Here is a 21,059-nt window from a genome sequence, read left to right on the forward strand (position 1 = left end):
TTTAATATTTAATGCTGTATTGTTTTTAACACTCTATTGGGAGCCGCCCAGAGTGGCTGGGGAAACTCAGCCAGATGGGGGGGTAATAAATTATTATTATTATTATTATTATTATTATTATTATTATTATTATTATTATTATTATCCTACAGCCCCTTTGCTATTCAAATGGTGTGTGTAATGGGCTTTCATACCCTGACAAAACAAGAAAATAACTATTTTATGGGGTGTTGTGTTTAAGTTTCAGAAGACCATTCCACCATCTCCCCAATGCAAGTAAAAATTGTTATATGAATCAACTCTGTAAAGTGGAAGGCCCTTTGCCCAGAAACAGTAGGCAAGATTTATTTTCCTCCTCTGTACATGTTTTCAAAGGATGTAGGAAACTGTGACCAATCTTCCCATTTAGTCCATTTCTACAGACTACATCTGTTTGCTACGGTTCCACTGGGGAAGCAGAATGACAGATAAATCAGTTCAAGACGGATGTTGCTACACCATCTACTTCCTACATGGGTGAGGCGAGTCTGCGGGGAGGGGGGACCAGTGACTAAATATTTTCAGACCCTCCAAGTGGCCCTATTTCCCAGGGACATTCCTGATTCAGAGAAGCCTTTCCAGTTTCTGATTTGATCCCAAAATGTCCCACTTTTCCTTAGAATGTTCCTATTTTCACTGGAGAAATGTTGGAAGGTATAGAATAATTCCACCCAGAGCCCTCAGAGGACAATCCTGGGTAGGGATTTTTTTTTTACATGTTTAATGTTTTATTATGTTTTTATATATATGTTAGAAGCTGCCCAGAGTAGCTGGGGCAACCCAGTAAGATGTGTGAGGTATAAATAGTAACATGTATCATTGTGGAATGGGACGTCCCTATTTTCCTTGGAGAAATGCTGGAGTTCCCCAAAAAGAACTGCTACATTGAATCTTTAAAAATAAATAAATGAATAAATAAATGCGGATCCTTCCCAACAGATGAACGGCAACGGCGCTTGCATGGCGCGATAATAAAACGAGCATCTGGGCAAGACTCTGGGCTTTGCCTTCCTTTCAGTCGGGCGGAGATTCAAAATGGCTGCCGAGCCAAAAAATAAAAATAAAAGAAGAAATAAACCACCTTCCTGTCCGCGGCGCGGAGGGAGAGGAGGCGAGGGAAAAAGAGAAAGGTTGGGAAGCTAAGTAGGTAGAGGGCAGGAAGGAAACCCGGGCAGTATCTCTTCAGGGAGACAGAAGCTCATACTTGGCAACGGAGAAAGAAGCTGGAATAAATAATTTAAAGAGAAAATTCAGAGAGAGAGAGAGATTTGGTGAGGCGGATGGAGGAGGAAGGGGAAGCAGCGCTGTGGTGGTCTAAGTGCTAACTGGGTAAAGGAGGAGCTTCGCATCCTCTCGTGTTTGTCCTGAGACATCCTGCGGTCTACCAGGTTTCCGCCTGCCATTTCCCATCCTTGTTACTTTCTCTCTCCCTCTCTCTCTCTCTCTGGTCCCCCCCCCCCCCTCTGAGAAAGAGAGAAGCATTAAAAAAGAAAATGCCAGCCCCGGCTGCGACTTGTGTCGTCGCAATATGGCCTCATGATTCATTCATTTCCCCGGGATCTCTGCTCCTCTCCAGCCCTGATCTGGGGACTGGCGCGCTCTCCGCCTCCCTGCAAGAAGGCTCGCAACTGGCTGCGGGTGGAGGGAGGGAGGGAGGGACGCCTGGAAATGCTTCACTGGAGCCAGACGGAGAGGAGGGCGGTTGCTGTCAATATGCCGGAGTTGTAATACATTGACAGGGCTGGAGGAGGAGGAGGTGGCGGCGGCGGAGGAAGAGGCGAGGGGTCTGTGCCGCAGTACTGCTGCGGTGGCTGTGGTGCGCCTCCTGCCCGCCATTCCCGCGCGGACTCGGGAGGGCGAGCCCCGTTGGAACCGAGGGGACTCGCGGGCTCCGGAAAGAAGCGGGGCGCGGGGCTTCGCGGCGTGTCCACGCAGGGCATCCTGGAGCTCCAGGCGCAGAAGAACCCTTCTTCCCATGGGCATAGCCAGGATTTCTTCATGGGCAGAGGGGCAGACCTTATGATAGGGGGGCAGAACCGAGTTATCTACGACGTATTTTTGTTTACTCGATTTAGGGGGACAGCTATGCCCCCCAATAAAATATCTGAGGTCCCCCCAAAAAAGTTGATGGACATTGCCATTCACATGGGGTGTGTATGTCACGCCTTGTGATTGATGATGCCCCCCTATATTTTGTTTAAGTTGGCACCCCTTGCTCCAGATTTGCTGGCGGGGGTGCGGACTGCCCCAACACACACACACACACACACACACACACACACACACACCCCAATCCCCTTCCGACAACAACCAGCCACCAGTTTCTGGAACGCCCACGGCTGGAATTTCAGCCGCAGCTGGGCTGCAGAAGCCGATGGGAATGGGAAGTTGGGTTAAAAATGTAACAGCAGAACCAAGCAATGGCGCCCGGGTAGGGTACCAGACAGCATAGGAGCCCAGGGTCCGAGGTCCCATCGCCCCCCCCCCCCAATAAAATATTTGAGAGGGAGCTCCCGCCCAAGTTGCCATTCAAATTGTGTGCGTGGGCCATGTCATGTGATCGATTATGTGGGGCGGGGCTCCCCCCCAATATTTTATTCAAGTTGGCATCCCTGCCAGAGAGGGAAATACAGAGATCTCAGGCGAACCTGATGTTGGTGGTTAGAAAAACACGCGCGCGCGCGCAAAATAAATAAAAAAATTAAAAATCTCGCTGTCGTTTGGGGAGTCTTGCGCAAGGCACGGTGTGGAAAAACCCCCGTGCAATGCGGATCTCTCTGTGTCACGACCGTTCACATGATCCTCATCTTGGAGGCGGTGGGGGGAAGGGGGAGACGCTTCCCTGGCGCGGTGACGACACGCGCACCCCCCCCCAGCTCCCTGGTCTGGTCGTTGCTCGTGACCGACTGTCACCTGACGGCGAGGGGAAATCAGACCTTGGTCTCCCGGAGACAGGAAAATACGAGCGACCTTTTTTCCATATTTTATATATGTGGAAGTAGACTGTAAGCGATTCCTATCCTTTGCTCCACAGAACATCCGATGCGGTGCCCAATCAGCTGTACAAGTTGCGCAGACGTCATTAAACCCTCAATATTTTCCGCGTGTGTGTGTGTGTGTGTGTGTGGTATATGTGTGCGCGCGCTTTTTGTGCACGGCCAACTGCGGCTGCTTTGCTGATCGGATCCTCCATTAGGGGAGAGCTATTGATTTCTGATTCACGCCGCAGCTGCAGCCAGCAGCAGCCGAACCGGGAGTGCACCGTTGGAGGGGACGAGCAGGGATGGAAGGCAGAAATGGGGAAAGATGGTAGAAGAGGAGCCATGTCTGCATGTATGGGACGGTGCTAAGAGGTTGCATGAGAAAACGAGGCTGTTTGCGCCTCCAGGATCATCTACCCCCTGCAATGCAGGAATCTGTCGCTCAACGTTGGGATCGAACCCATGAGCCTGAGATTAAGTCTAGCCATTAAGCTATCCCAGCACTTTTTGCTTTCTCCCTTTTTTCATATACTGTATAGAGACCCATTTTTAGGTGCATGCAGACATTTCAACATAGACTGTAGCTATCCGTTTATATATATAGATGATATAGATATAGATTTGTAAACCAAATCGTTCTTAAACCGGACTGTTCTTAAACCGAGGTACCACTGTATATATGCGCACATGCCACCTCTACAGAGAAGGGGAGAGCGAAGATGGACAGGGCGCAGGCGCAGAATGCGCAGGACCATCTCGAAGACCTACGGCAAGCTAACCAAAAGCATTGGCTTGCGGTACGCTGGGGAGGGAATAGGCTGGCACAGCCGGAATCTGAGCAGCCAAAACTTGCTTTCGTTTGCCTCCTTCCTCCATCGAAAATATGAGCATAGATGAGCGAAGGAGGATCTTCGTTAAGCAACACGTTTCGCCCAGCCCAAACTAAAATAAAATAAAAATGGCTTTGGGGGACGACATCATGTTTGAAAGTGTAGAAGCTTTCTCGCTCTCTTCTCCCACCTCCCCTCCCCAACGCGACTGGCCGCCCTCTTCTCATCCAATGAGGCAACTGCGTTTCAGGACATCCCTAAGCTTTTCCTCCATCCCAACTGCTTATTGCGGGCACACACACCGCGAATGGAGCAGAAGCGACTTGCTTTTTCAATTAGCAGCGGGGATGGTTTGGTGGGGCATAATCGCCAACATTAAACACATCGTGTTTCTCCCACATGCGCACATTTCCAATGCGCCCTCCCCACCCCCGGAGTATAAGGACAGACGGATAAGAAATTAATCGGGCTAGTTTCTCTCTCACCCCCCTTTCCTTGAGCTGTCTGTCGTAGCTCAGGGTTGGCAGTAAGTTCTAGCTGCCAGCTAAGATGCCCCCTTACCACCCTAGCGCTTTTTTTTAAGGAGGAAAACCCCGGAAAGAAAGCTTGCAGTTTCACAATAAGCGCTTGTCAGCCTGACAGACTGTGGCTGCGAACAATATACAATTAAGGGGCGAGAGGAGGGAGAGACGGAGGGAAGGAAGGGAAATCAGAACCATTATGTGTGGGGGGCGGGCGGGAGGGGAAAAAAACGAGGGTTGGCGATGGTGGAAGGGGTGGGGGAAAACGTGCTGGGTGGGGTGGGAGGAGAGAAAGAGAGAGAGCGCAGGAAGCCATTATTAGCAAAAGCTATATTGAGCCTGCTTGCTTGCCAGACTAACAGCAGCAGCAGCCCAGCTCGGCTCTCCAGTTCCGCCCAGACATGTGCCTTGCCATTCTCATTGTAATCAGCCTGCTCAGGATGGCTGCTGATTCATTTCGCAGGATGGCCCCCTGGGAGCCAAGGTGGAAGCCTGAGGCGAGCCGCTGTTGCATCAATGCGCCACTCGACAGCACAGAGAAGGCACAGGAAGCTGGCACCAGCCCGCAGCAGATCCAGCTCAAAATATACCAGCGTTTCTGGGTTGGGTGGTTCTTCTCCCTTTCCCTCCTCGCCCCCCCTTCCTTTTTTAAAAGGAGGGGGAACGGGGCGGAATTCGCGAAGGAAAAGCCCCACTGCTCCCCAAATAATTAAATAAAGCACAATTAGCGACAGAATGAGAGGGAGACCTCTGGATCATCTCCTGGTCTCTGAACTCGGTGGTAATGCCCATCGCACGCCCCGCACCTACAACCTCCCCGGCTTTTGCTGTCTGTGTTTACTCCGATCCTTTCCTTTCTTCCTTTTCTTCCTACCTGATAGCTAGTCGTGGGGTGGGCTACCTGATTTAGCCGGAGACTTTGATTTGTGGGATTGACAACCTTATTATGCAGCGAGGCTTATTATTGATATTATTCCCTTCTCGGTTGCCATGACCACCTTGTGAGAGACATTCAATTTTCTCTCTTCCATCATCATTATCTATGAGGCCATCTGTTGTGGAAAATGAATTCAGCCTCATTTGCATGACTGATAAGCAATTTTTTTTTATCTATTTAACAGAAGGTCATATGCCGGGGATTTGGAGCTGGTGGAAAGAAAGAGAGGAGGGGAGGGAGGGAGGGAGGGAGAAGTGGAGGAGGAGGAGGAAGAGGAGGAGGAGAGAGGAAAGGGGGAACCGGGAGGAGGGAAACCATATCTAGAGAATGAGTGGGAGTGCGTGCATTAGGGGATGTATGTGGAAGTAAAACAGATCCCTTAGGCCTGCTAGCCTTTCCTTCTGAATTTGTCATCTCTGCCAGGGCGACATTTTCCCCCCATAGCTCCTGCACACTAAAGAGAAAGAGGGGAGAGAGCGAGGGGCTATTTTCTCCCCCTCGCAGTCTTCTCGCAGCCCCCGCCCCCACCCGCCGTTTTCAACACTGAGCGTTGGTGGGTGTGTTTTACTTTATTTTTTAAAATCTATGGAACGTGGGATTTTTTTTTTTCAGTATTCAGTGAAGAGGGGGGAAAACGGAATCTTTCCGGGGGTCTCCGCGGTATGCTTCAAGCTTTTTTTTTTTTTAACTACTTCTCGTCCGTTTAAAGTTGCAGCGAGCTAAGGCATCTGTGTGTGTCCCGACCCCCACCCTCTTTCCCTTAACCGTGTCGAGATTTCATATGTTGTAGCTTATCTGACGGTGAATGAAGGTTGTGGATTGTGTTCATCTGGGGGTTGGTTGTCTGAGCTGACTGCATATTATTTTGCTTCAGTTGTTGGGTAGTTTTAATGCCTACAGATTCCATTGTTTGCTTGCCCACCCCCACCCCACCCCCCTTTCCCCCTTCCTCTCCCTCCAAATTCTTCACAGCATATTTGCCGTGCTGTCGAAACTGCATGGGACTCTGGAATAGGAAGTAATCTCAGGGTGAAATCTGTCGCGAATGTATACAGCCATTATCGTGCATGCAGGAAGCATGCTGTTTATATATAAAGTTGCTGCATGCTGAACAGTACTTGCTTTGCTAAGAAAACAATCGAGGCAGAAACTTCATAGATACCCATTCATCACTTGAACATAACCAGTCATTAATAGGAGATCTAGATACATTTGAACGATGACACTAAGTTGGCATTGCACAACTTATTGTGGAGCAGTTTTGTTGACTTTAATGGGCTGCTCTGGAGTAAGTGGACTCCAACTTGTGCCTTTATTCTCAACACCTGTATTTTTAAAATCACCATGACAAAAGACTGGCAATGTATATATGTTATGCAACAAGTTAAAATAAATGTATACATAGGTTTCAGTTCTAGAGCTGAGTTATGATATATTTAACTTGTCACAACATGTGAGAATTAACTCTTATTAAATTCCATTTTTATATTCTACAACCTTCAATTTAAAGATGGCACAGAGTTGAGAATACTGCACTGAAATTTTCAGATATGCAAACTTGGTGTGTGTGATAAATATTGTAATAGTTTGGCACAGCAAATTTACTTCCCTTTATGGAAGAACAGTTATAAATACTAAGCTGATTCTCCTGCTGAATTTATACTTGCTATGAAAAAGATTAAACACCAAAGAACAAATTGACTTGCATTTTATTTCCTGTGATACAGTCCTGGAAGTCAGTTGTAAATACTGCAAATCAAAGACTTTTATATATATTAAAAAGTGGTTTACTGCATACAATGTAATTATAGATGTTTTTAAAGTCATAGTAAAAGTAAATATCTGACAAAGCATTGAGGGCAGTATTTTTCCCCTGAAGAATATAGAATGTCTACTTCTGCTAAATAACTAAAAGTGCAGCCAATGAAGGATTCTCCCCTTGTACATAACTTTAATTCCAAAATGCATCAATGAAGAATAACTTTTGAAAGACTGAACTATTCCTGGTGGGCTGAATTTAAAATGGAAAAGAAATTTCACTAGTCCTCAGATCAATTTCAATGGAAAATTGGAATTTTTGAACCCTATTAAGGAAGTAAAACTTGCTTAGTTCATATATACATAGAAGCTTAGAGTTTTTAAAACAACTTGGTTGACAGGTCACCTGACCTGCTATTTTAAATAGTACTTCTCTGCATTGCTGTCTCTTGCCATACAAACTGTTTGGTTTAACCATTGCTTAATATATATATATATGTATATAAAGAGATGTAGGTATCTAACTCCACTATAGTTCTGTATCAAACATAGTTCCAGCACTAATTGGATTTTCTGGTGAAAGTTGAATTACACAGCCTTGTTCACACCAATATGCTCAATCACAACCAACTCTCAACAGACTAAGGAGATATAAAAATGCTAGTTTCCTCAGTTGCTGCCAGCTAGAGAATATTGGGGGGGGGGGGAATTAATAGCTTGCTTCATAACAATCTGAACCATTCAGAGTTTAATACCACCACCCTTTAAGTTTCAGGAAGTTCCAGTGGCTTGTAGTGAGGTGTGGGAGGGAATAACATGCCTTTTTTCAACCACCAAAAAGAGATAATGCACTTGATTCCCTTTCCCTGCCCCCACAAAAGTTAATTACCAAGCTTGGTTGGATTCCTCCTTGCCACCCTGACATTTGACTGCTGCTAATTCACTGATTAATCTCATTAATGTGATTATGGTGGGATTTGGAGTTGGCAGCCATTGTTCTGCAGACAGTGCTATTCAGCCCAAGAACTTGCCACCTCATTCAGTTTTGCTGTGATTTTTCCGAAGGTTGTTTGAGTGAACTGTATTATGAAAGCGGCTTCTCTTTTCAGCACCAGGAGCTGTCCGTTGCTGATAGCAATTACTTTTGAGTCCTGACTTCCTATTAGTTCACTGGCAAATAGGAAAATAACTCACTTCCCTCAGTTCAGCGACTCTACTACAAAGAGCAGGTTAAAGAAAGGGGAATGTTTATACTCCACAGCCATCATAGGCACTATGCATATTCTTGAAGAGGAAAAAACACGCAAGATATATCCACTTTTGTCCTTATTCATGCATGCATTTTACTTAGCCTGCTAAACGTTGGGGTGGAAAGATATAGGAATTTCTCTCTCGCTCGCTCATTGTTTCATACATACAGTTTTAAGACTAGGACATTATTGACATTGTAGGTTTTTTTCCTTCAACAGCGTTGCTTGCCTTCAAATGAGCCCGTTTGGAACAAATATGACTAGTGTTCCCCACAAACCTACGAACAATAGCATGCCCACCATCACTTTAAACTCTTCACAATTACTCCACCGCGCTTGCAATGGACTCCCACCCATATTCAGACGTTAAACGCCCCCCTATCTCTCACTCACGCACGCACATTTATTTCTTCCGAGAGCGTTTGCTTAACTGAACGTCTCAGCTGTAGTACTAAAGAATCATAGAGATTGTCTTTTCTGAGAAGTCTCTGCCCCCCCTTCATTGTGTGGAGCTAACACCCCGTCAGCATCCTGAACTAAGTCTAAAAGAACATTGTTTGAAGCACGATGCTTTGCATAGCATCCGCGCATGATCAACGAAGCTGTCTGCTGTTTGACTTTATTATTTGAAGCTACATTGTTATCATGAGATGCGGTTACTGCGCATGTGCAGCAACTTTTCCATCCTGTTTTGAATATCCTCCCTATTCTTCAGGAAACGTGCCACTATGCTGAAAATTCCAAGCCATCATTAGACTCCATTGTGTTCAGAGTTTTCTCTGAATTCAAGGGACTTGTGGCAGAGACAATTAGATATGCATATATGCCCCGCTCCTTATTCTTAGGCAACTCTGTTAAAGATGCAATCCTATGCATGCTTCTAAGAAAATATGTTTAGTACTGAGCTATTAGGCATGCAATAATGTACTTTCAATAATTAGGGCTCCTGGTTGCACAGTGTGAACGCTTTATTTGAGGCCAGTTTTATTTGCTCTCTATATTCTGCATGTTTACACGGGAAGTAACTCCCGGTGTATGCAATGGGAGTTGCTACTACGTGTGCATGGGATTTCAGTATTGGACTTGTGCGTGTGCCCGTGTGTATTGTTTTCAGGGTGGGGAGAAAGTAAGAGGAGGAAGCTAGGGGAAGAGAGAATATATAGGACAGAGGCATTCATAGTGACACCTACAATTTGCTGCTTAAATGAAGGCTGTTCACAGCTCTGCATTCCCACAAAGATCTACAGTTCCAGCCTGGCAGTGGTGAACCTTGTCTGTTGTACTTCTGGCGTTGTCTCGTGTTCCTCCAGGTCCGGCCCCTCTCCCGCTCCAGCCAGTCAAAATAAATGAAACGTTATGTTTTCAAGTGTAGGGGCTGAATGAGACAAACTGCGTTATCCTGCTCCCGTGCGCATCAAAGAGAAGGCGTTGCATTCTCATTATAGGTGCTTCGTGGATGACAGCTTTACCCAGTGGAAAGAGCCGTTTGCTGCAGAGATACCTTTGGGGAAAGGAAGCCCCACGACACCCCACCAACATCCAGCCCAAGTCTGGCGAGTGCAGCGATTTGCCGCACTTGCTATTTTTTGAACTCGCCACAGTTCTGTTGCAGTCGTTTGGGGTCCCTACCTTGACTTTCAATTGAAGTCAGGGCGTGGGAGCTTTGCGATGTTTCCCCGGCGGTGCACCACATTTCACTATTTTTTAGGTGCCCCATACCACCCAATTGTAAGTGCATTCGCCCTAGAGTTGGGGGCTGCTTGCTTTTTCGCCAACACTTCTCTCAGGAGTAAATGCATCCACACTTCAAAACAGCACAGTGTATATATACTCAGGCTCCTTTTCCTTAGCTCCCTATAACCATCGTATCATAGAGTCACAGTGGGTAAAGGATGGATTTCCCCATCCCCTCGCACTGCATGCTCATCAAGAAGGGTGTCTAATCCGCGTTAGCACTTGAGCCTATGCAGATGACCAAAGAACCTCGGGTGAACTTTCTTCTGCACCAAGGTACCAAGTGGTAAGGCGACTTCTCTTACACAGCCGGTGGGAATCTGTGGTAAGATGTTCGTCTGCATGGGTTCCTGTGTACTACAGTGCCATCCTAACTATGCTTACTCAGAACTCAATGGGGTTTACTTCCCGTTGTGTTTAGGATTGCACCCTTGGTGCAGCGCTAATTATGAAAGGGGCTGTAAAGTCTTGCCTTTGTGACTTCAGGGAGGCACCTAATGCAGATGATGTAAACATTCTGGAGAAATGTGAAAGATCCGTATGAGCTTCCTCATCCTGCTCCTGCTGATAGCTGCATGTAAGGGGACTTCGTATAGGACATGCTTTTGTTTTGTTTTCAAAAAGATGGTCATTTTCAAATTCTTAACAATTTATTTATTTTTGAAAAGGGGGAAAGTAGAGTTGACCTCAAAAGCCATAGAAACAGATGCCCATTTAAACTGACAATTGATACTTATTCCTCTTCCCATTTCAAACGTTGAGTAATTCGGACGAGGAACCCCCCCCCAAGAAACCTGCCACCCAAAAGCCACTTGCATCATTTTAGGAGAAAGTCATCAGTAGCCCTGGCAAGTTAACCTTCACCCAGCTTTATTATCAGTACCCTGAAAGCAGTGACAAATCCATAGCGCCTTTGAGCCAGTGCAAGGTGCCCTCCCATGATATCTGAGGGACACCTGCCCTCCCCTGGGTATACCTTCTCCTTCAGAGTGCCACTTCCAGCTGGAAGTGTGAAGAAACCCCAGGCTCCTAATTTTACCCAGGAAACGGTTCTCCTTCACCATCAAAATCGACGGGGCTTTTCCAGGACAAGTGAAGATGCTTTATATCACGCTTTGTCCACGCGCTGTATCCGATGAAAAAGCGCCTTAACACGCTTTCTCTCCCTCCCGATCCTGGGTTACTTTTATTTATTTATTTTAAGGGATTTTTATTTATTTTACTTGAAAGTAAGTCCCCTGAGTTTCGATGACGAGCTTTAACCTCCCCCCCACCCCAGGAAAAGCTGCAGTGCCGCCCTGCACACACTTACTCGGGAGTAACAGAAGCTTACTCCCGAGAAAGCCAGCGCAGGCTTGGTCTGGCTTGGGTAACCTTCGGATCGCGACCCTTGGTTCACACCAGGTTACTCCGAGTCTGGTTTTGTTTGTTTGCTTCCCCGGTCAGACGCCCTGCTTGAGGCTTTAGGTGTAACCGAGGGAGCCCCAGGAGGCTCCGTGGATGGAGAAGCCGAGGTGCGAGGAAGCCCAGGTGCGAGGGAGGGGGCAGCCCGCTAAGATCCCTTTTCCTTCCTGGGGAAACACCTCGGCGTCCCGCCTCCCCCCCCCCCATCGAGTCCAGGGAGAGAAAGGCTTGTGCCCTCGCATTCTTTCGCTGCAGCGCGCGCACCCCGACACACACACACACACACACACACACTCGTTGGGCAGGATTTGTCAGCAAAGTTTGCCCTCAGCGTGGCTGCCTCGTCTGTGGAGCTGCCGGGGAGAGCCCAGGAGGGAAGCGAGAGAGCGAGCGAGCGAGCGAAGGGCGGGCTGCGCTCCAGCGAGGCTTTCCCTTCCCCTCACAGACTGCAGTGCGAGCTGGGAAGGGAATTGCCAAGCGAGAGAGAGAGAGAGAGCGAGCCTTGGTGCGCGGCCGCCGCTGGCCGCGGCGTCTCTCGTCTCGGGCCTTCTTCTCTCGGGCCACCTCAGGCAGCCGCGAGAGGCGGATTACTCTGGCTGGTGTGTGGCTGCGCAAGGAGGTGCGCCGTGTGACTTCCCGCGCTGGGGTCAGCCCAGCTGCCTCCTCCGCCGCGGCAGGAGCGGTCAGTATTGTTGTCTCTCCTTTTCGAGGAGGCTGCAGTTCCGAGGCGGCGGTGGGGAGGGGGGGGGAGGAGGGCGCGCGCGCGCGTTCACACAACACACACACACACACACACACACACACAACAGGAGCTAGTGGATGGCGAAGGAGAAGAAGAAGAAGGGGGGGGAGAGAGAGATGGGGAGAACTGGGGTGTGTGGAGAAGGGGCAACTTCACGCGTGTCTGCATTGTGTGGTGGGAGAGATGGAGGCGGTGGGCATTGTGTGTGACAGAACTCTGAGGGGACTGGGGTGTGTGTGTGTGTGCGCGCGCGTTTGTGAGGGGAAATTGTGGAAGGTTGTGCTTGTGTGGGGGGGAGGTTGGGGGAAGAAAACGGTGGGATGTGAGTGAATGGGGTGGTGGGTGGGTTTGACCGTGTGTGAGAGAGAACTCGTGAGGGAACTATGGTGTGTGTGTGAGAGATATATATGGATGCAGGCTTGTGTTACTGTCTGTGTGTGAGAGAGACACACACACACACAGAGCACTCTGATAAGATACTGTGTGAGAAGGTGGAGTGGGCAGAGATTTTGTCCCTCAGTCACAGGGAAAGCTTTCTCTCTTACAGCTCTTCACCAGTTACTTCTCCAATGTCCTTACATGTTTTATACATGAGGGGAAAAATAGTACCAGGAAGAGTAGTTTTGTGTGTGTTGCCATCTGTGTGAGATGTTTCTGATTTCTTTTCATGGTGTTCCTGTAGTTGTGGAGTGCCTCCGTGTAAAGGTCCCTACAGCTTGTACCTAGCTCACTGGTTTTGACCACAATAATTAGAATTTAGAAAAGTTGGCATAAAATACATTTAAAAAGACAAACCTTTCTTGTGCAGGGAACTGGCCAGTCAAATTTATTTTGACCTTTTAAGCATAGGGTTACAGTCACAAAGTTCCTAAAGGGTCATGTTTCAAGCAACAGTAACAGCAAAGTTACCTGCCTTATGACTGAGTATTATGCAGGTTAGACTTTTCAGGTATGTGCTGTGTGCCTGAAGTGAATTAATTTAGATGTGTGTCTGACTGATGACCCTTTAAAACAGTTCTTTGCTAGCCTTGGGAGAAAGTGCATCAGAAACAAAATACAAAATTCTGAAGAAAGCTTCCAGATACCCTAGCCTTTTTGTATATGAATCATCACATGTATGTGTATGTATACACATACACATACACACACAAACAAACAAACAAACAAACACACACACAAAAGTTTTGTTCCCAAACTTTATACCAGAGATGGTTTTTGTTTAATATATCTGGCTCTGCAGTCCTGGCTTATTTTCATTTATCCTCATTAAAGGTTTGCTTTTCTTGCGCCTTCCCTTCAAAGGTATGTGTGGCTATCTGCTAACCAAAATGAGGTTAAAGACATACTTGGAGTTAACCCTGTACACGTTGCACGATTATATAAGGATTAAGCAGAGTTTTAATTCTTTCCAAAGAAACACATCAAAATGGTAGGGAGCTTGCTGAAATTCCTGGCTTTTTCTATAACGAGCAGACTTTTGTCCGTCGTAGAATTGGAGACCCCATGTTAAAAGCATATATCTTTCACTGGGTTGCTGTTAAATAGCTTGAGTAGTATTTACCGTTCCCATCTATTATATTAAATACAGCATTGCACATGATACACCTCCAGAGATTTAGGGGCCTGTGGGTAACAATGTAGGCAGCATACAGTATACATCCTCAATCTTGCCTGACTCTGTTGGCGAGTCTAATAAACAGGAGATTTAGAAACTATTGTTGTAATCCAAAAGTGGGGGCAAAGGAAGGTGAGGAGTCCCTCTCTTAATTCAGAGGTGAAATTTACAGCAGCTAGAGGAGGATATCAGTCAGCAGTATGCTACTGATGTTATTTTGCTGCAGTAATGTGGTCTCTAAGGGAACCTGTGCTTGATGCATATACTACACAGCTAGGCTTTCCTGTAGCCCACTGCCTGCCTCTCTGCTGCTAGTTCTTTTAAATGGAGGCTACTGCTGATCCTGCAAGCAGAGTGCTGCACACATGTACATCTTCCTCTGCCGTTTAGTGGCGTCAACTTATTAATTTCTTGCCTTCCAACTTTGGATCCATTGTGTTCCTGTCTGAAAACATTATGACTTCTGTCTGTGTGGCAAAATAATTAGCATACAAATGAGGAGCAATTCCTGTCTCTTGTACCTCGGGAAATGCACACACACAGAGAAGATGTGCACTGGAAAAAGTTGACTGGGTGAACGGCAAACAAATGGTGGACATTTGGAAGCCCTGCAAGAGTTTGTGTTGTTAGCGTGAAGCTGGTTTGTCACAGATTTCTGGGTGAATATCTCGAAGATGGAAAAGCAGGGTGGCTGGTGTTTGAAATGATTGCTTGACGGTGTGGCCTACTTGAAAGTGCAAAGTTGGACTGCATGCATAGATAATTCATTTGGACTACTTTGTTTTGCAATTTTCCTGCGTTCCATTTGATAGCCCATAAAGGTAAGCATGCCCTCTTTTATACTTCGTTATTTTGGCTTTCAGTTCAGCAACTGCAAGGAATTTGATTTGCTTGACGAGGGAACAAAAGAATAGGCTATTTCTTTTTATTGCATGCATTGGGGGGGGGGGAATATATGAAATATTGAGAGAACCTGATTCTTCTTCTAAGTCAAACAGGAATTTAGTGGTTTTGTTTTCTGAAATGCACAGCAGCCATTATTCAGTGTTTGCATCGTTATTTTTTATTTTTCTAAAAAGGAGAAAGTCAGACGGATAGTCTTAATAAATGTTGTTTCAGTTAAAATTTCAGAAGGAATTAATTCTGTGTGACATGCTTGTGAGAGAGTGTATGTTTTCATTGACTGAAATATTGTGCCTTATATTGTGATTCTGAGAACCTTAACGACTTACTGATACAGAGGTGGCAAAGGGTGAAGGGAAGTATTATTTTTGTACTGCCAAATGATATTCTGTATAGAAAAGCAGAACAGAGATAGCAAAAGAAAAAAAAAAAGCCTATTTAAATGTAGACAGTAAAATCTATTATTGCAGTTACTCCAAAGTCTGTCACAGGACCTGAATATAATTTAGTCTTCTAGTAAGCTAATAATTGACTTACATGTTTACTGTATAATTGTGCTGGATTACCAGAATATTTGGTTGAAAATGCCTTCCTTCTTTTTATGATATGAGTAGTTTTATCCTGCTATAATGGCTGTTAATCTCCTTAAAAACTGAGGTTTTCATTTTAACTGACCTAATTTTTTAAAAAGCCAAAAACAACCTATCCTGGTTGTGAGGTTGGAATTAAGCATAAATTATCCCTTAATTGTATTTAATTAGTCCTCTAGCCACTAGACATTGACTGTGGAGTGTTTGGGGTTTTTGTTTTGTTTTTTGGGGGTCTAATTTATAAGTGTACCCCCTCACTTCTTTTCTTTGTAGAAAATATATATATACTAAGGAGCTGCAAATCTTAAAATTTTGGGGTTCTCAGGCTACCTTTGATGAAATACCAAATATGAGAACTAAGTATGGTAAAAATGACACAATAATAACCAGACAAAGAATTGTTTGAGCAAACTGTTAACCCTTCATATGTAACAGCTTGCAGTTACTTTCGCTCATTGTTCAAGTTTGAATGCTGATCTTAAACTTAGTGGTTACCATCTAGTTAAATGACATATGCATATGTATTTATTAAGTATAGTGAGATTATAATACAAAATAAAACCCAGATAAGTGGGAGAATCAAAAATCTGTGTAAATAAAAACATAATTGCTTTTTAAAAGATAGAGGTCCTGTTTTTGGCCACTGGGAAAAAAGTGAGCTCTACTGACAAGCTTACACAAAGAAAAGAAAAAAAGACAAAATAATTGAAAATGGGGGTGGGGTGGGGGTTTTAAGAAAGAGCTAAAAGGAGTACTTTGATTTTTAGCTTAGTTTATAGATTGTCTTGTCTGATGAATTAATAAGTGTTAGGTGCCAAGCCTAAGAGCTTGGTATGCAAAATAGTTTGCTCATTGCCAGCAACAGATCTTCTTTTGTGTTTGAGTATACACTGCTGAAGTATGTTCCTGCCACTGCATACGTGACTAGATTGTTCACCGAAGTTATTAATTTATAGTATGACTTTATGGTGAGCTATCTTGGTTTTTTTGGGGGGGTACGATTTCCCTGTCCTTGTTTTCCATATAGTGCAGTGAATCATTAAATTTGCTTTTTGAGGAACTCTAGTTTGTTTTGACTCCTCATAATTTCACATTATGCAGAAGTTGAGCCAATATATATACATAAAATGAACATGTGGGTATACCCACCCCTATATATAGTGAGAGAGGTGTGTGTACTCACAAACCAGCCATAAACATTCTCAGAAAGTGCTGTTCTGAATGTAATGAAGCAGTGGTGCCTTGCAGACATAACCATTGCTATACTTTATCAATAAACACACACGCACACACATGAACTTGAGCAGGCACACAGTAATTATACTTTTTGACACAATGGTAGTTCAAAATATAGCTGTTCTTTCAAATGCCATCCTTCAGAATCACATTTAGTAAGTGATCTCAATTTCTAGGATAACACTTGTATCAAGCAGAATAACTGCTGTTGTCATCATGTACCTCTTGCCATTATAGTTCAACAAAATGTACCGTTTTGTTATTGTTTGTTCCTTCTTTGATTGTAAGCAATGGGGAGGCTTTGTGGTGATATTTAAACCCTTATGAAACACAGAGCCCCAACATTTGCAAATTGTTTATTGGGGCAAGTAACTTGCACACTGTAAATTCTAAGGTTTGTCAACAAAGTACAGTTCACCCATGCTAATAGTATATTGATTAAATGTGATTTCCTCCCATTAAAGTACATTATTCTTTTATTAGTACCAACATGTTTATGTGAAAAATTTAAAGTTACAAAATTATTGAAGGAGAATAGAGAAGTGGTTCGAGTCGCAAAAATGTCCAACAGACCATTAAAGTAAAATGTTTATTTTATTTATTTTATCTCGTTAGATATGGTGTGGGTACCAGAGTTTAATATTGCTCCTTGGGAAAGACTGCAAATATACATTTGCCACATAACTATGCTAGCCAGCTTGGATGTGAAATAATCAAGGCTGCAGGGCACCCCATAGAGAGCCATCACGTCTAGTATGGAGCAGTCTGGTAAATTGTGAACATACAGAAATCAATGTTGCATCTGCCAGTAGGCCCTTCGGTTCTCTGAAACTCCCACGTGTCTAATGAGTCTGGCCGATTGGTTTCAGACACTAGTTTCCTTCAGGATAAATTTAATGCATCTTGAGGGTCAGGCATAAGCAAATTGATTATAGCTCTGCACCAGGCAAACTCATAAACATCTGTAAGATTGAAGATTTTAAGGCCATTCAGCATCAGGGTCTGCTCTTTTCAAAACCCATCTCCCTCATCCCAGCATGGCATATCTCATGCCAGCATGGTGCTCTTGAATTGGGAAACTGATTAGAAAAAGGCATGGTATATACTGATGTTCTATTTCTATCTGGCAATGATCCAGCTGTTTGTAAGTTGTGGGTTGTGGATTGTGCTGCTCATTGCTAGTTGTTATTGGCCATGGGGTGGTAGGGAAAGCACTGTTTTAAAAATCATTTGCATGATAGGTTTTGAGCAGACAGCTACTTTGGTCTTGAACACAGCACAGTTAAAGCTTCTTTGTCCTCAGTGTCCATATATGCTGTTTACAACAGCAAAACCTTATTTATTTAGCTTCAGTTGTATGTTGTTCTAGGACTGGATGTTTTTAGCTTTCTACATTTTTCAACCTTCTAGAATTTATTTCTATTTTGGTTGTAGAAATGAAGAACATATTAAATAGTCAAGTTTGTGATGGATTAGCTTAAATGTTCAGGTACTGGGTCCAACAGACTATATGGTTCCACCTTACATTTTATACTTATTGGGGTATTATTGGGGCAGAGTTAGTGTCAAAATTCATTTTTCCAAGCAAAATTTTGTCTTCTACCATCTCTGGTCAGGGCTGAAGAATATTACCAAGGGAATAAAATGTTATGCCTAATTTTAGTGTTCTTCTGCCTAATGTGCTGTGAATAAGTACCATGTTACAGCATTTAACTCTGTCCATCTCTGTCACTTCCTGAACATTTGTTCTTTTCATATAACCCCCTCCCCCCAATGCTGTGAGCTTAGGATACCTGAGATTTGTTGTTTGAAGAAATTATGGAAGGGATGATCTTTTGCCTTTGAGTCCTGCCTCACATTTAACACCGGATGGGATGTTGTTTCTGCTTCTAGGCTGTGCATAATGATTCTGCTATGCTTGATGGATCACACAACTGAAAACTCTGATACAAGGTGCTTTGGAAGGACTAACAGATTGGAGATGAAAAATATAGTTTAAACAATATTTCTCTTCAATCTGTCTTGAAGAAGGAATCATGACGTATTAGTACTTCCAAAGGATGTTCAATCAATGGGCCATGGGGCTATGAACTGAGGTTCTGACATGCTTTTTATAAGAGCACAGCTGAGGAGAGCCTCTTGATTAAAAATGTAAACTAAACCAGGGAAGCCTGGTTTATCCTGACTAGTATTGGGTCTTTTCGTCTCAGATTTTTTTTTTTTAAGAATTCGGGCTATGCAGGTAAATAAGTGGGCCAGTAAAATATGTTTCTCTTGTACCACCTCTAGTTTAAAAGAGGGGTTGTTGTCAGTAGTAGTGGATTTGTACAACCATTTTTGGGATTGCAGCTGATGTGATAAAGCCAACATAACATGATTTTGCTTCCATCATGGTGGTTAGTAGTGTTGTGACACACATACCCGACATATATCAGGCATGTTATGAGACTGCTTATCGCCATATCCTATCTCAGCTCACATTCTGAAAGTTTTCTAGAGGTGGTGGGATATTATCTTGTACAGTGCTCTCTCACACATACAAAACTTACAGGAAATTTATTGCAGAAAACATAACCAAGAAATGATTGTGGGGACCGACTTTGTTTAAAGTTGAACTCATCTTAATGTGTTTGAGAGCTGCAACAAGAACTCATTGGTACATTTGTCCTGAAGATGTATTAAAATAAAGGAGAACTCTATTGCAACTAGCTCCGTTCACATTTAGTTCAGTGGGGCTTAAGCAGGATTGATTTTGTCTCTGGAGCTCTCGAATATGACTTTAACCATTGTGATTTCAGGGAGTTAGTGTGGCATAGTATTCCAAAGCAGCAGCTAGGGGTGGGAATGATTCCCAGTTCAAATCCTTCCTCAGCCACAAAGTCATTTTGTGTGTCTCATCAACTTCCTTTAAAAATGCATATACTGTATAATATTGGCCTATCACAAAGGGTAGTTGATAGATTTATTGAGATTTGTGTATGTGAAGCATCAGACAAACATACATTATGACAAATAATTGAAAGTAATGTGAACCCTATTTACTCAGAATTAAATTTCCCAGAGTTCATTAGAACTTAGTTAGTAGAAGGCATGCTAAGGATTAGGGACACTAGAAACAATCCAGTTAAGTTTGAATTGTGGCCTTAAGTTTTTTTTTTAGTTTTTTTTAAGAATGTGTTGTTAAAAAGGTACATTAAAATGGTAAGCATAAAAGGGCATTAATGAATTTGACCAGAGGCCAAGGTTTGTTCTTTGTTATAGCTCATGGTTAGTCTGAATAAAACTTAACCACAACTCTGGGGTTGGACAACATGCCAAACCTAACTTTGTTTAAGCTTGGTGCAACTGCAAAAAGACAGGGAAGGAGCAAAGTGCCAAACTAAGCAAAGAATTGTCATGCTAAGCAAAGATTTGGGTTAGCGTGACCGGGCCATTGTCTTCCAAATATTTTACTGGGAACCAGAATAGTCTTGATAAAGCATGTTGTTAGTAAAATGTGATTGTCAACAGGTTGTATACTTTTGAATAGCATAAAATTTATAATTCATGCCAGTGTCCCAAACTGACCTCGTAATTATCAGTACCTTCGATCCATTTGATAGTCCAAGGGACTAGCTAGTCAACTTTATTCCCATTTCCAAATATCCTGAAAAACTACTATGTTTTTGACAAGTTTAAAAACAATATTTCCCCAAGGGATTAGCTACACATATACATCAGGCCAAGAAATGTTCTCATTTGCACCCCTCCAAGGACAAGTTATTGTACCTGTTTACAAATGAGAGAGAGTCACTAATGATCTAAACAGTAATAGGCTGAAATATTTTACTGGTTATCAATAATATTAACATCTAAATGCCAGCAAATTAAGTTTTGGTAGAAATCAGGAACTGATGATACCATTGTGATTTAAACAATTTCATTGTCAGTTCCTTGGACTTAAAATCCAGATCACTAATGGATTTTTTTCCTTCTTCCTAGCAGACTTGTCAACAATCTGTCTGTCATGACCATCTACTGCCTTTGGATTGTGGACAGAATGTTCAGTGATAGCATTAAAAAATATGTATGCAAACTGAGAGCACAAGATTGTAGGGCTGCACTTAAAAATGAGCTGTCTTGGAGTATGCTTTATTTATTCAAATTTCTATCCAGCCTCTTCCCAAATGTTCAGGGTAGATGATGGCAAATTAGCAACATGCACTGATTTTAGAAGCATGATTTTGTTTTAACACATCAAAATGCTACACTCTCATCTATATGGTGACACAACCTTGCATGCTAAAAGCTTCTTATGCATTATAAACTGCTTACAGCTATTCTTAAAAAAAAAGCTCAAGTGTTTGACAAACCTCTGGGTGAAGGCAGTTGCCCAGTTTTAGGGCAGCTCTGAAAATACTTCAGTTTCTGCTGAATTTTGGCAAATAGATGGTATTGTTAAGATAGCTCTTTCAGCCAGTCTGAGAACAGATTTGACTTTAGGCAAGGGTATGATCTTTTTAAATATATTGGGCATAAG

The 21,059-nt window shown here is 43.7% G+C and overlaps 1 protein-coding gene across 16 annotated transcripts in view; it reads left to right on the forward strand.

Annotated features, from left to right (window-relative positions):
- Positions 1-5,771: 5,771 nt before the first annotated feature.
- Positions 5,772-21,059, forward strand: part of MYT1L (myelin transcription factor 1 like) — a 288,821-nt gene continuing 273,533 nt past the window's right edge. For 10 of the 16 annotated variants that reach the window (XM_081905999.1, XM_081906014.1, XM_081906012.1 and 7 more), the window contains exon 1: positions 11,704-12,136. The gene's annotated coding sequence lies outside the window, so the exon portion shown is untranslated. Of the gene's footprint in view, positions 5,862-11,702; positions 12,146-13,519; positions 14,633-21,059 lie in introns of those variants that run through there. The other 6 variants (XM_081906001.1, XM_081906002.1, XM_081906000.1 and 3 more) reach the window with 4 other exon arrangements.

This window comes from Podarcis melisellensis (genome assembly GCF_964234715.1).
Source record: "Podarcis melisellensis genome assembly, chromosome: 3".
In the NCBI taxonomy this organism is placed as follows: Eukaryota; Metazoa; Chordata; class Lepidosauria; order Squamata; family Lacertidae; genus Podarcis; species Podarcis melisellensis.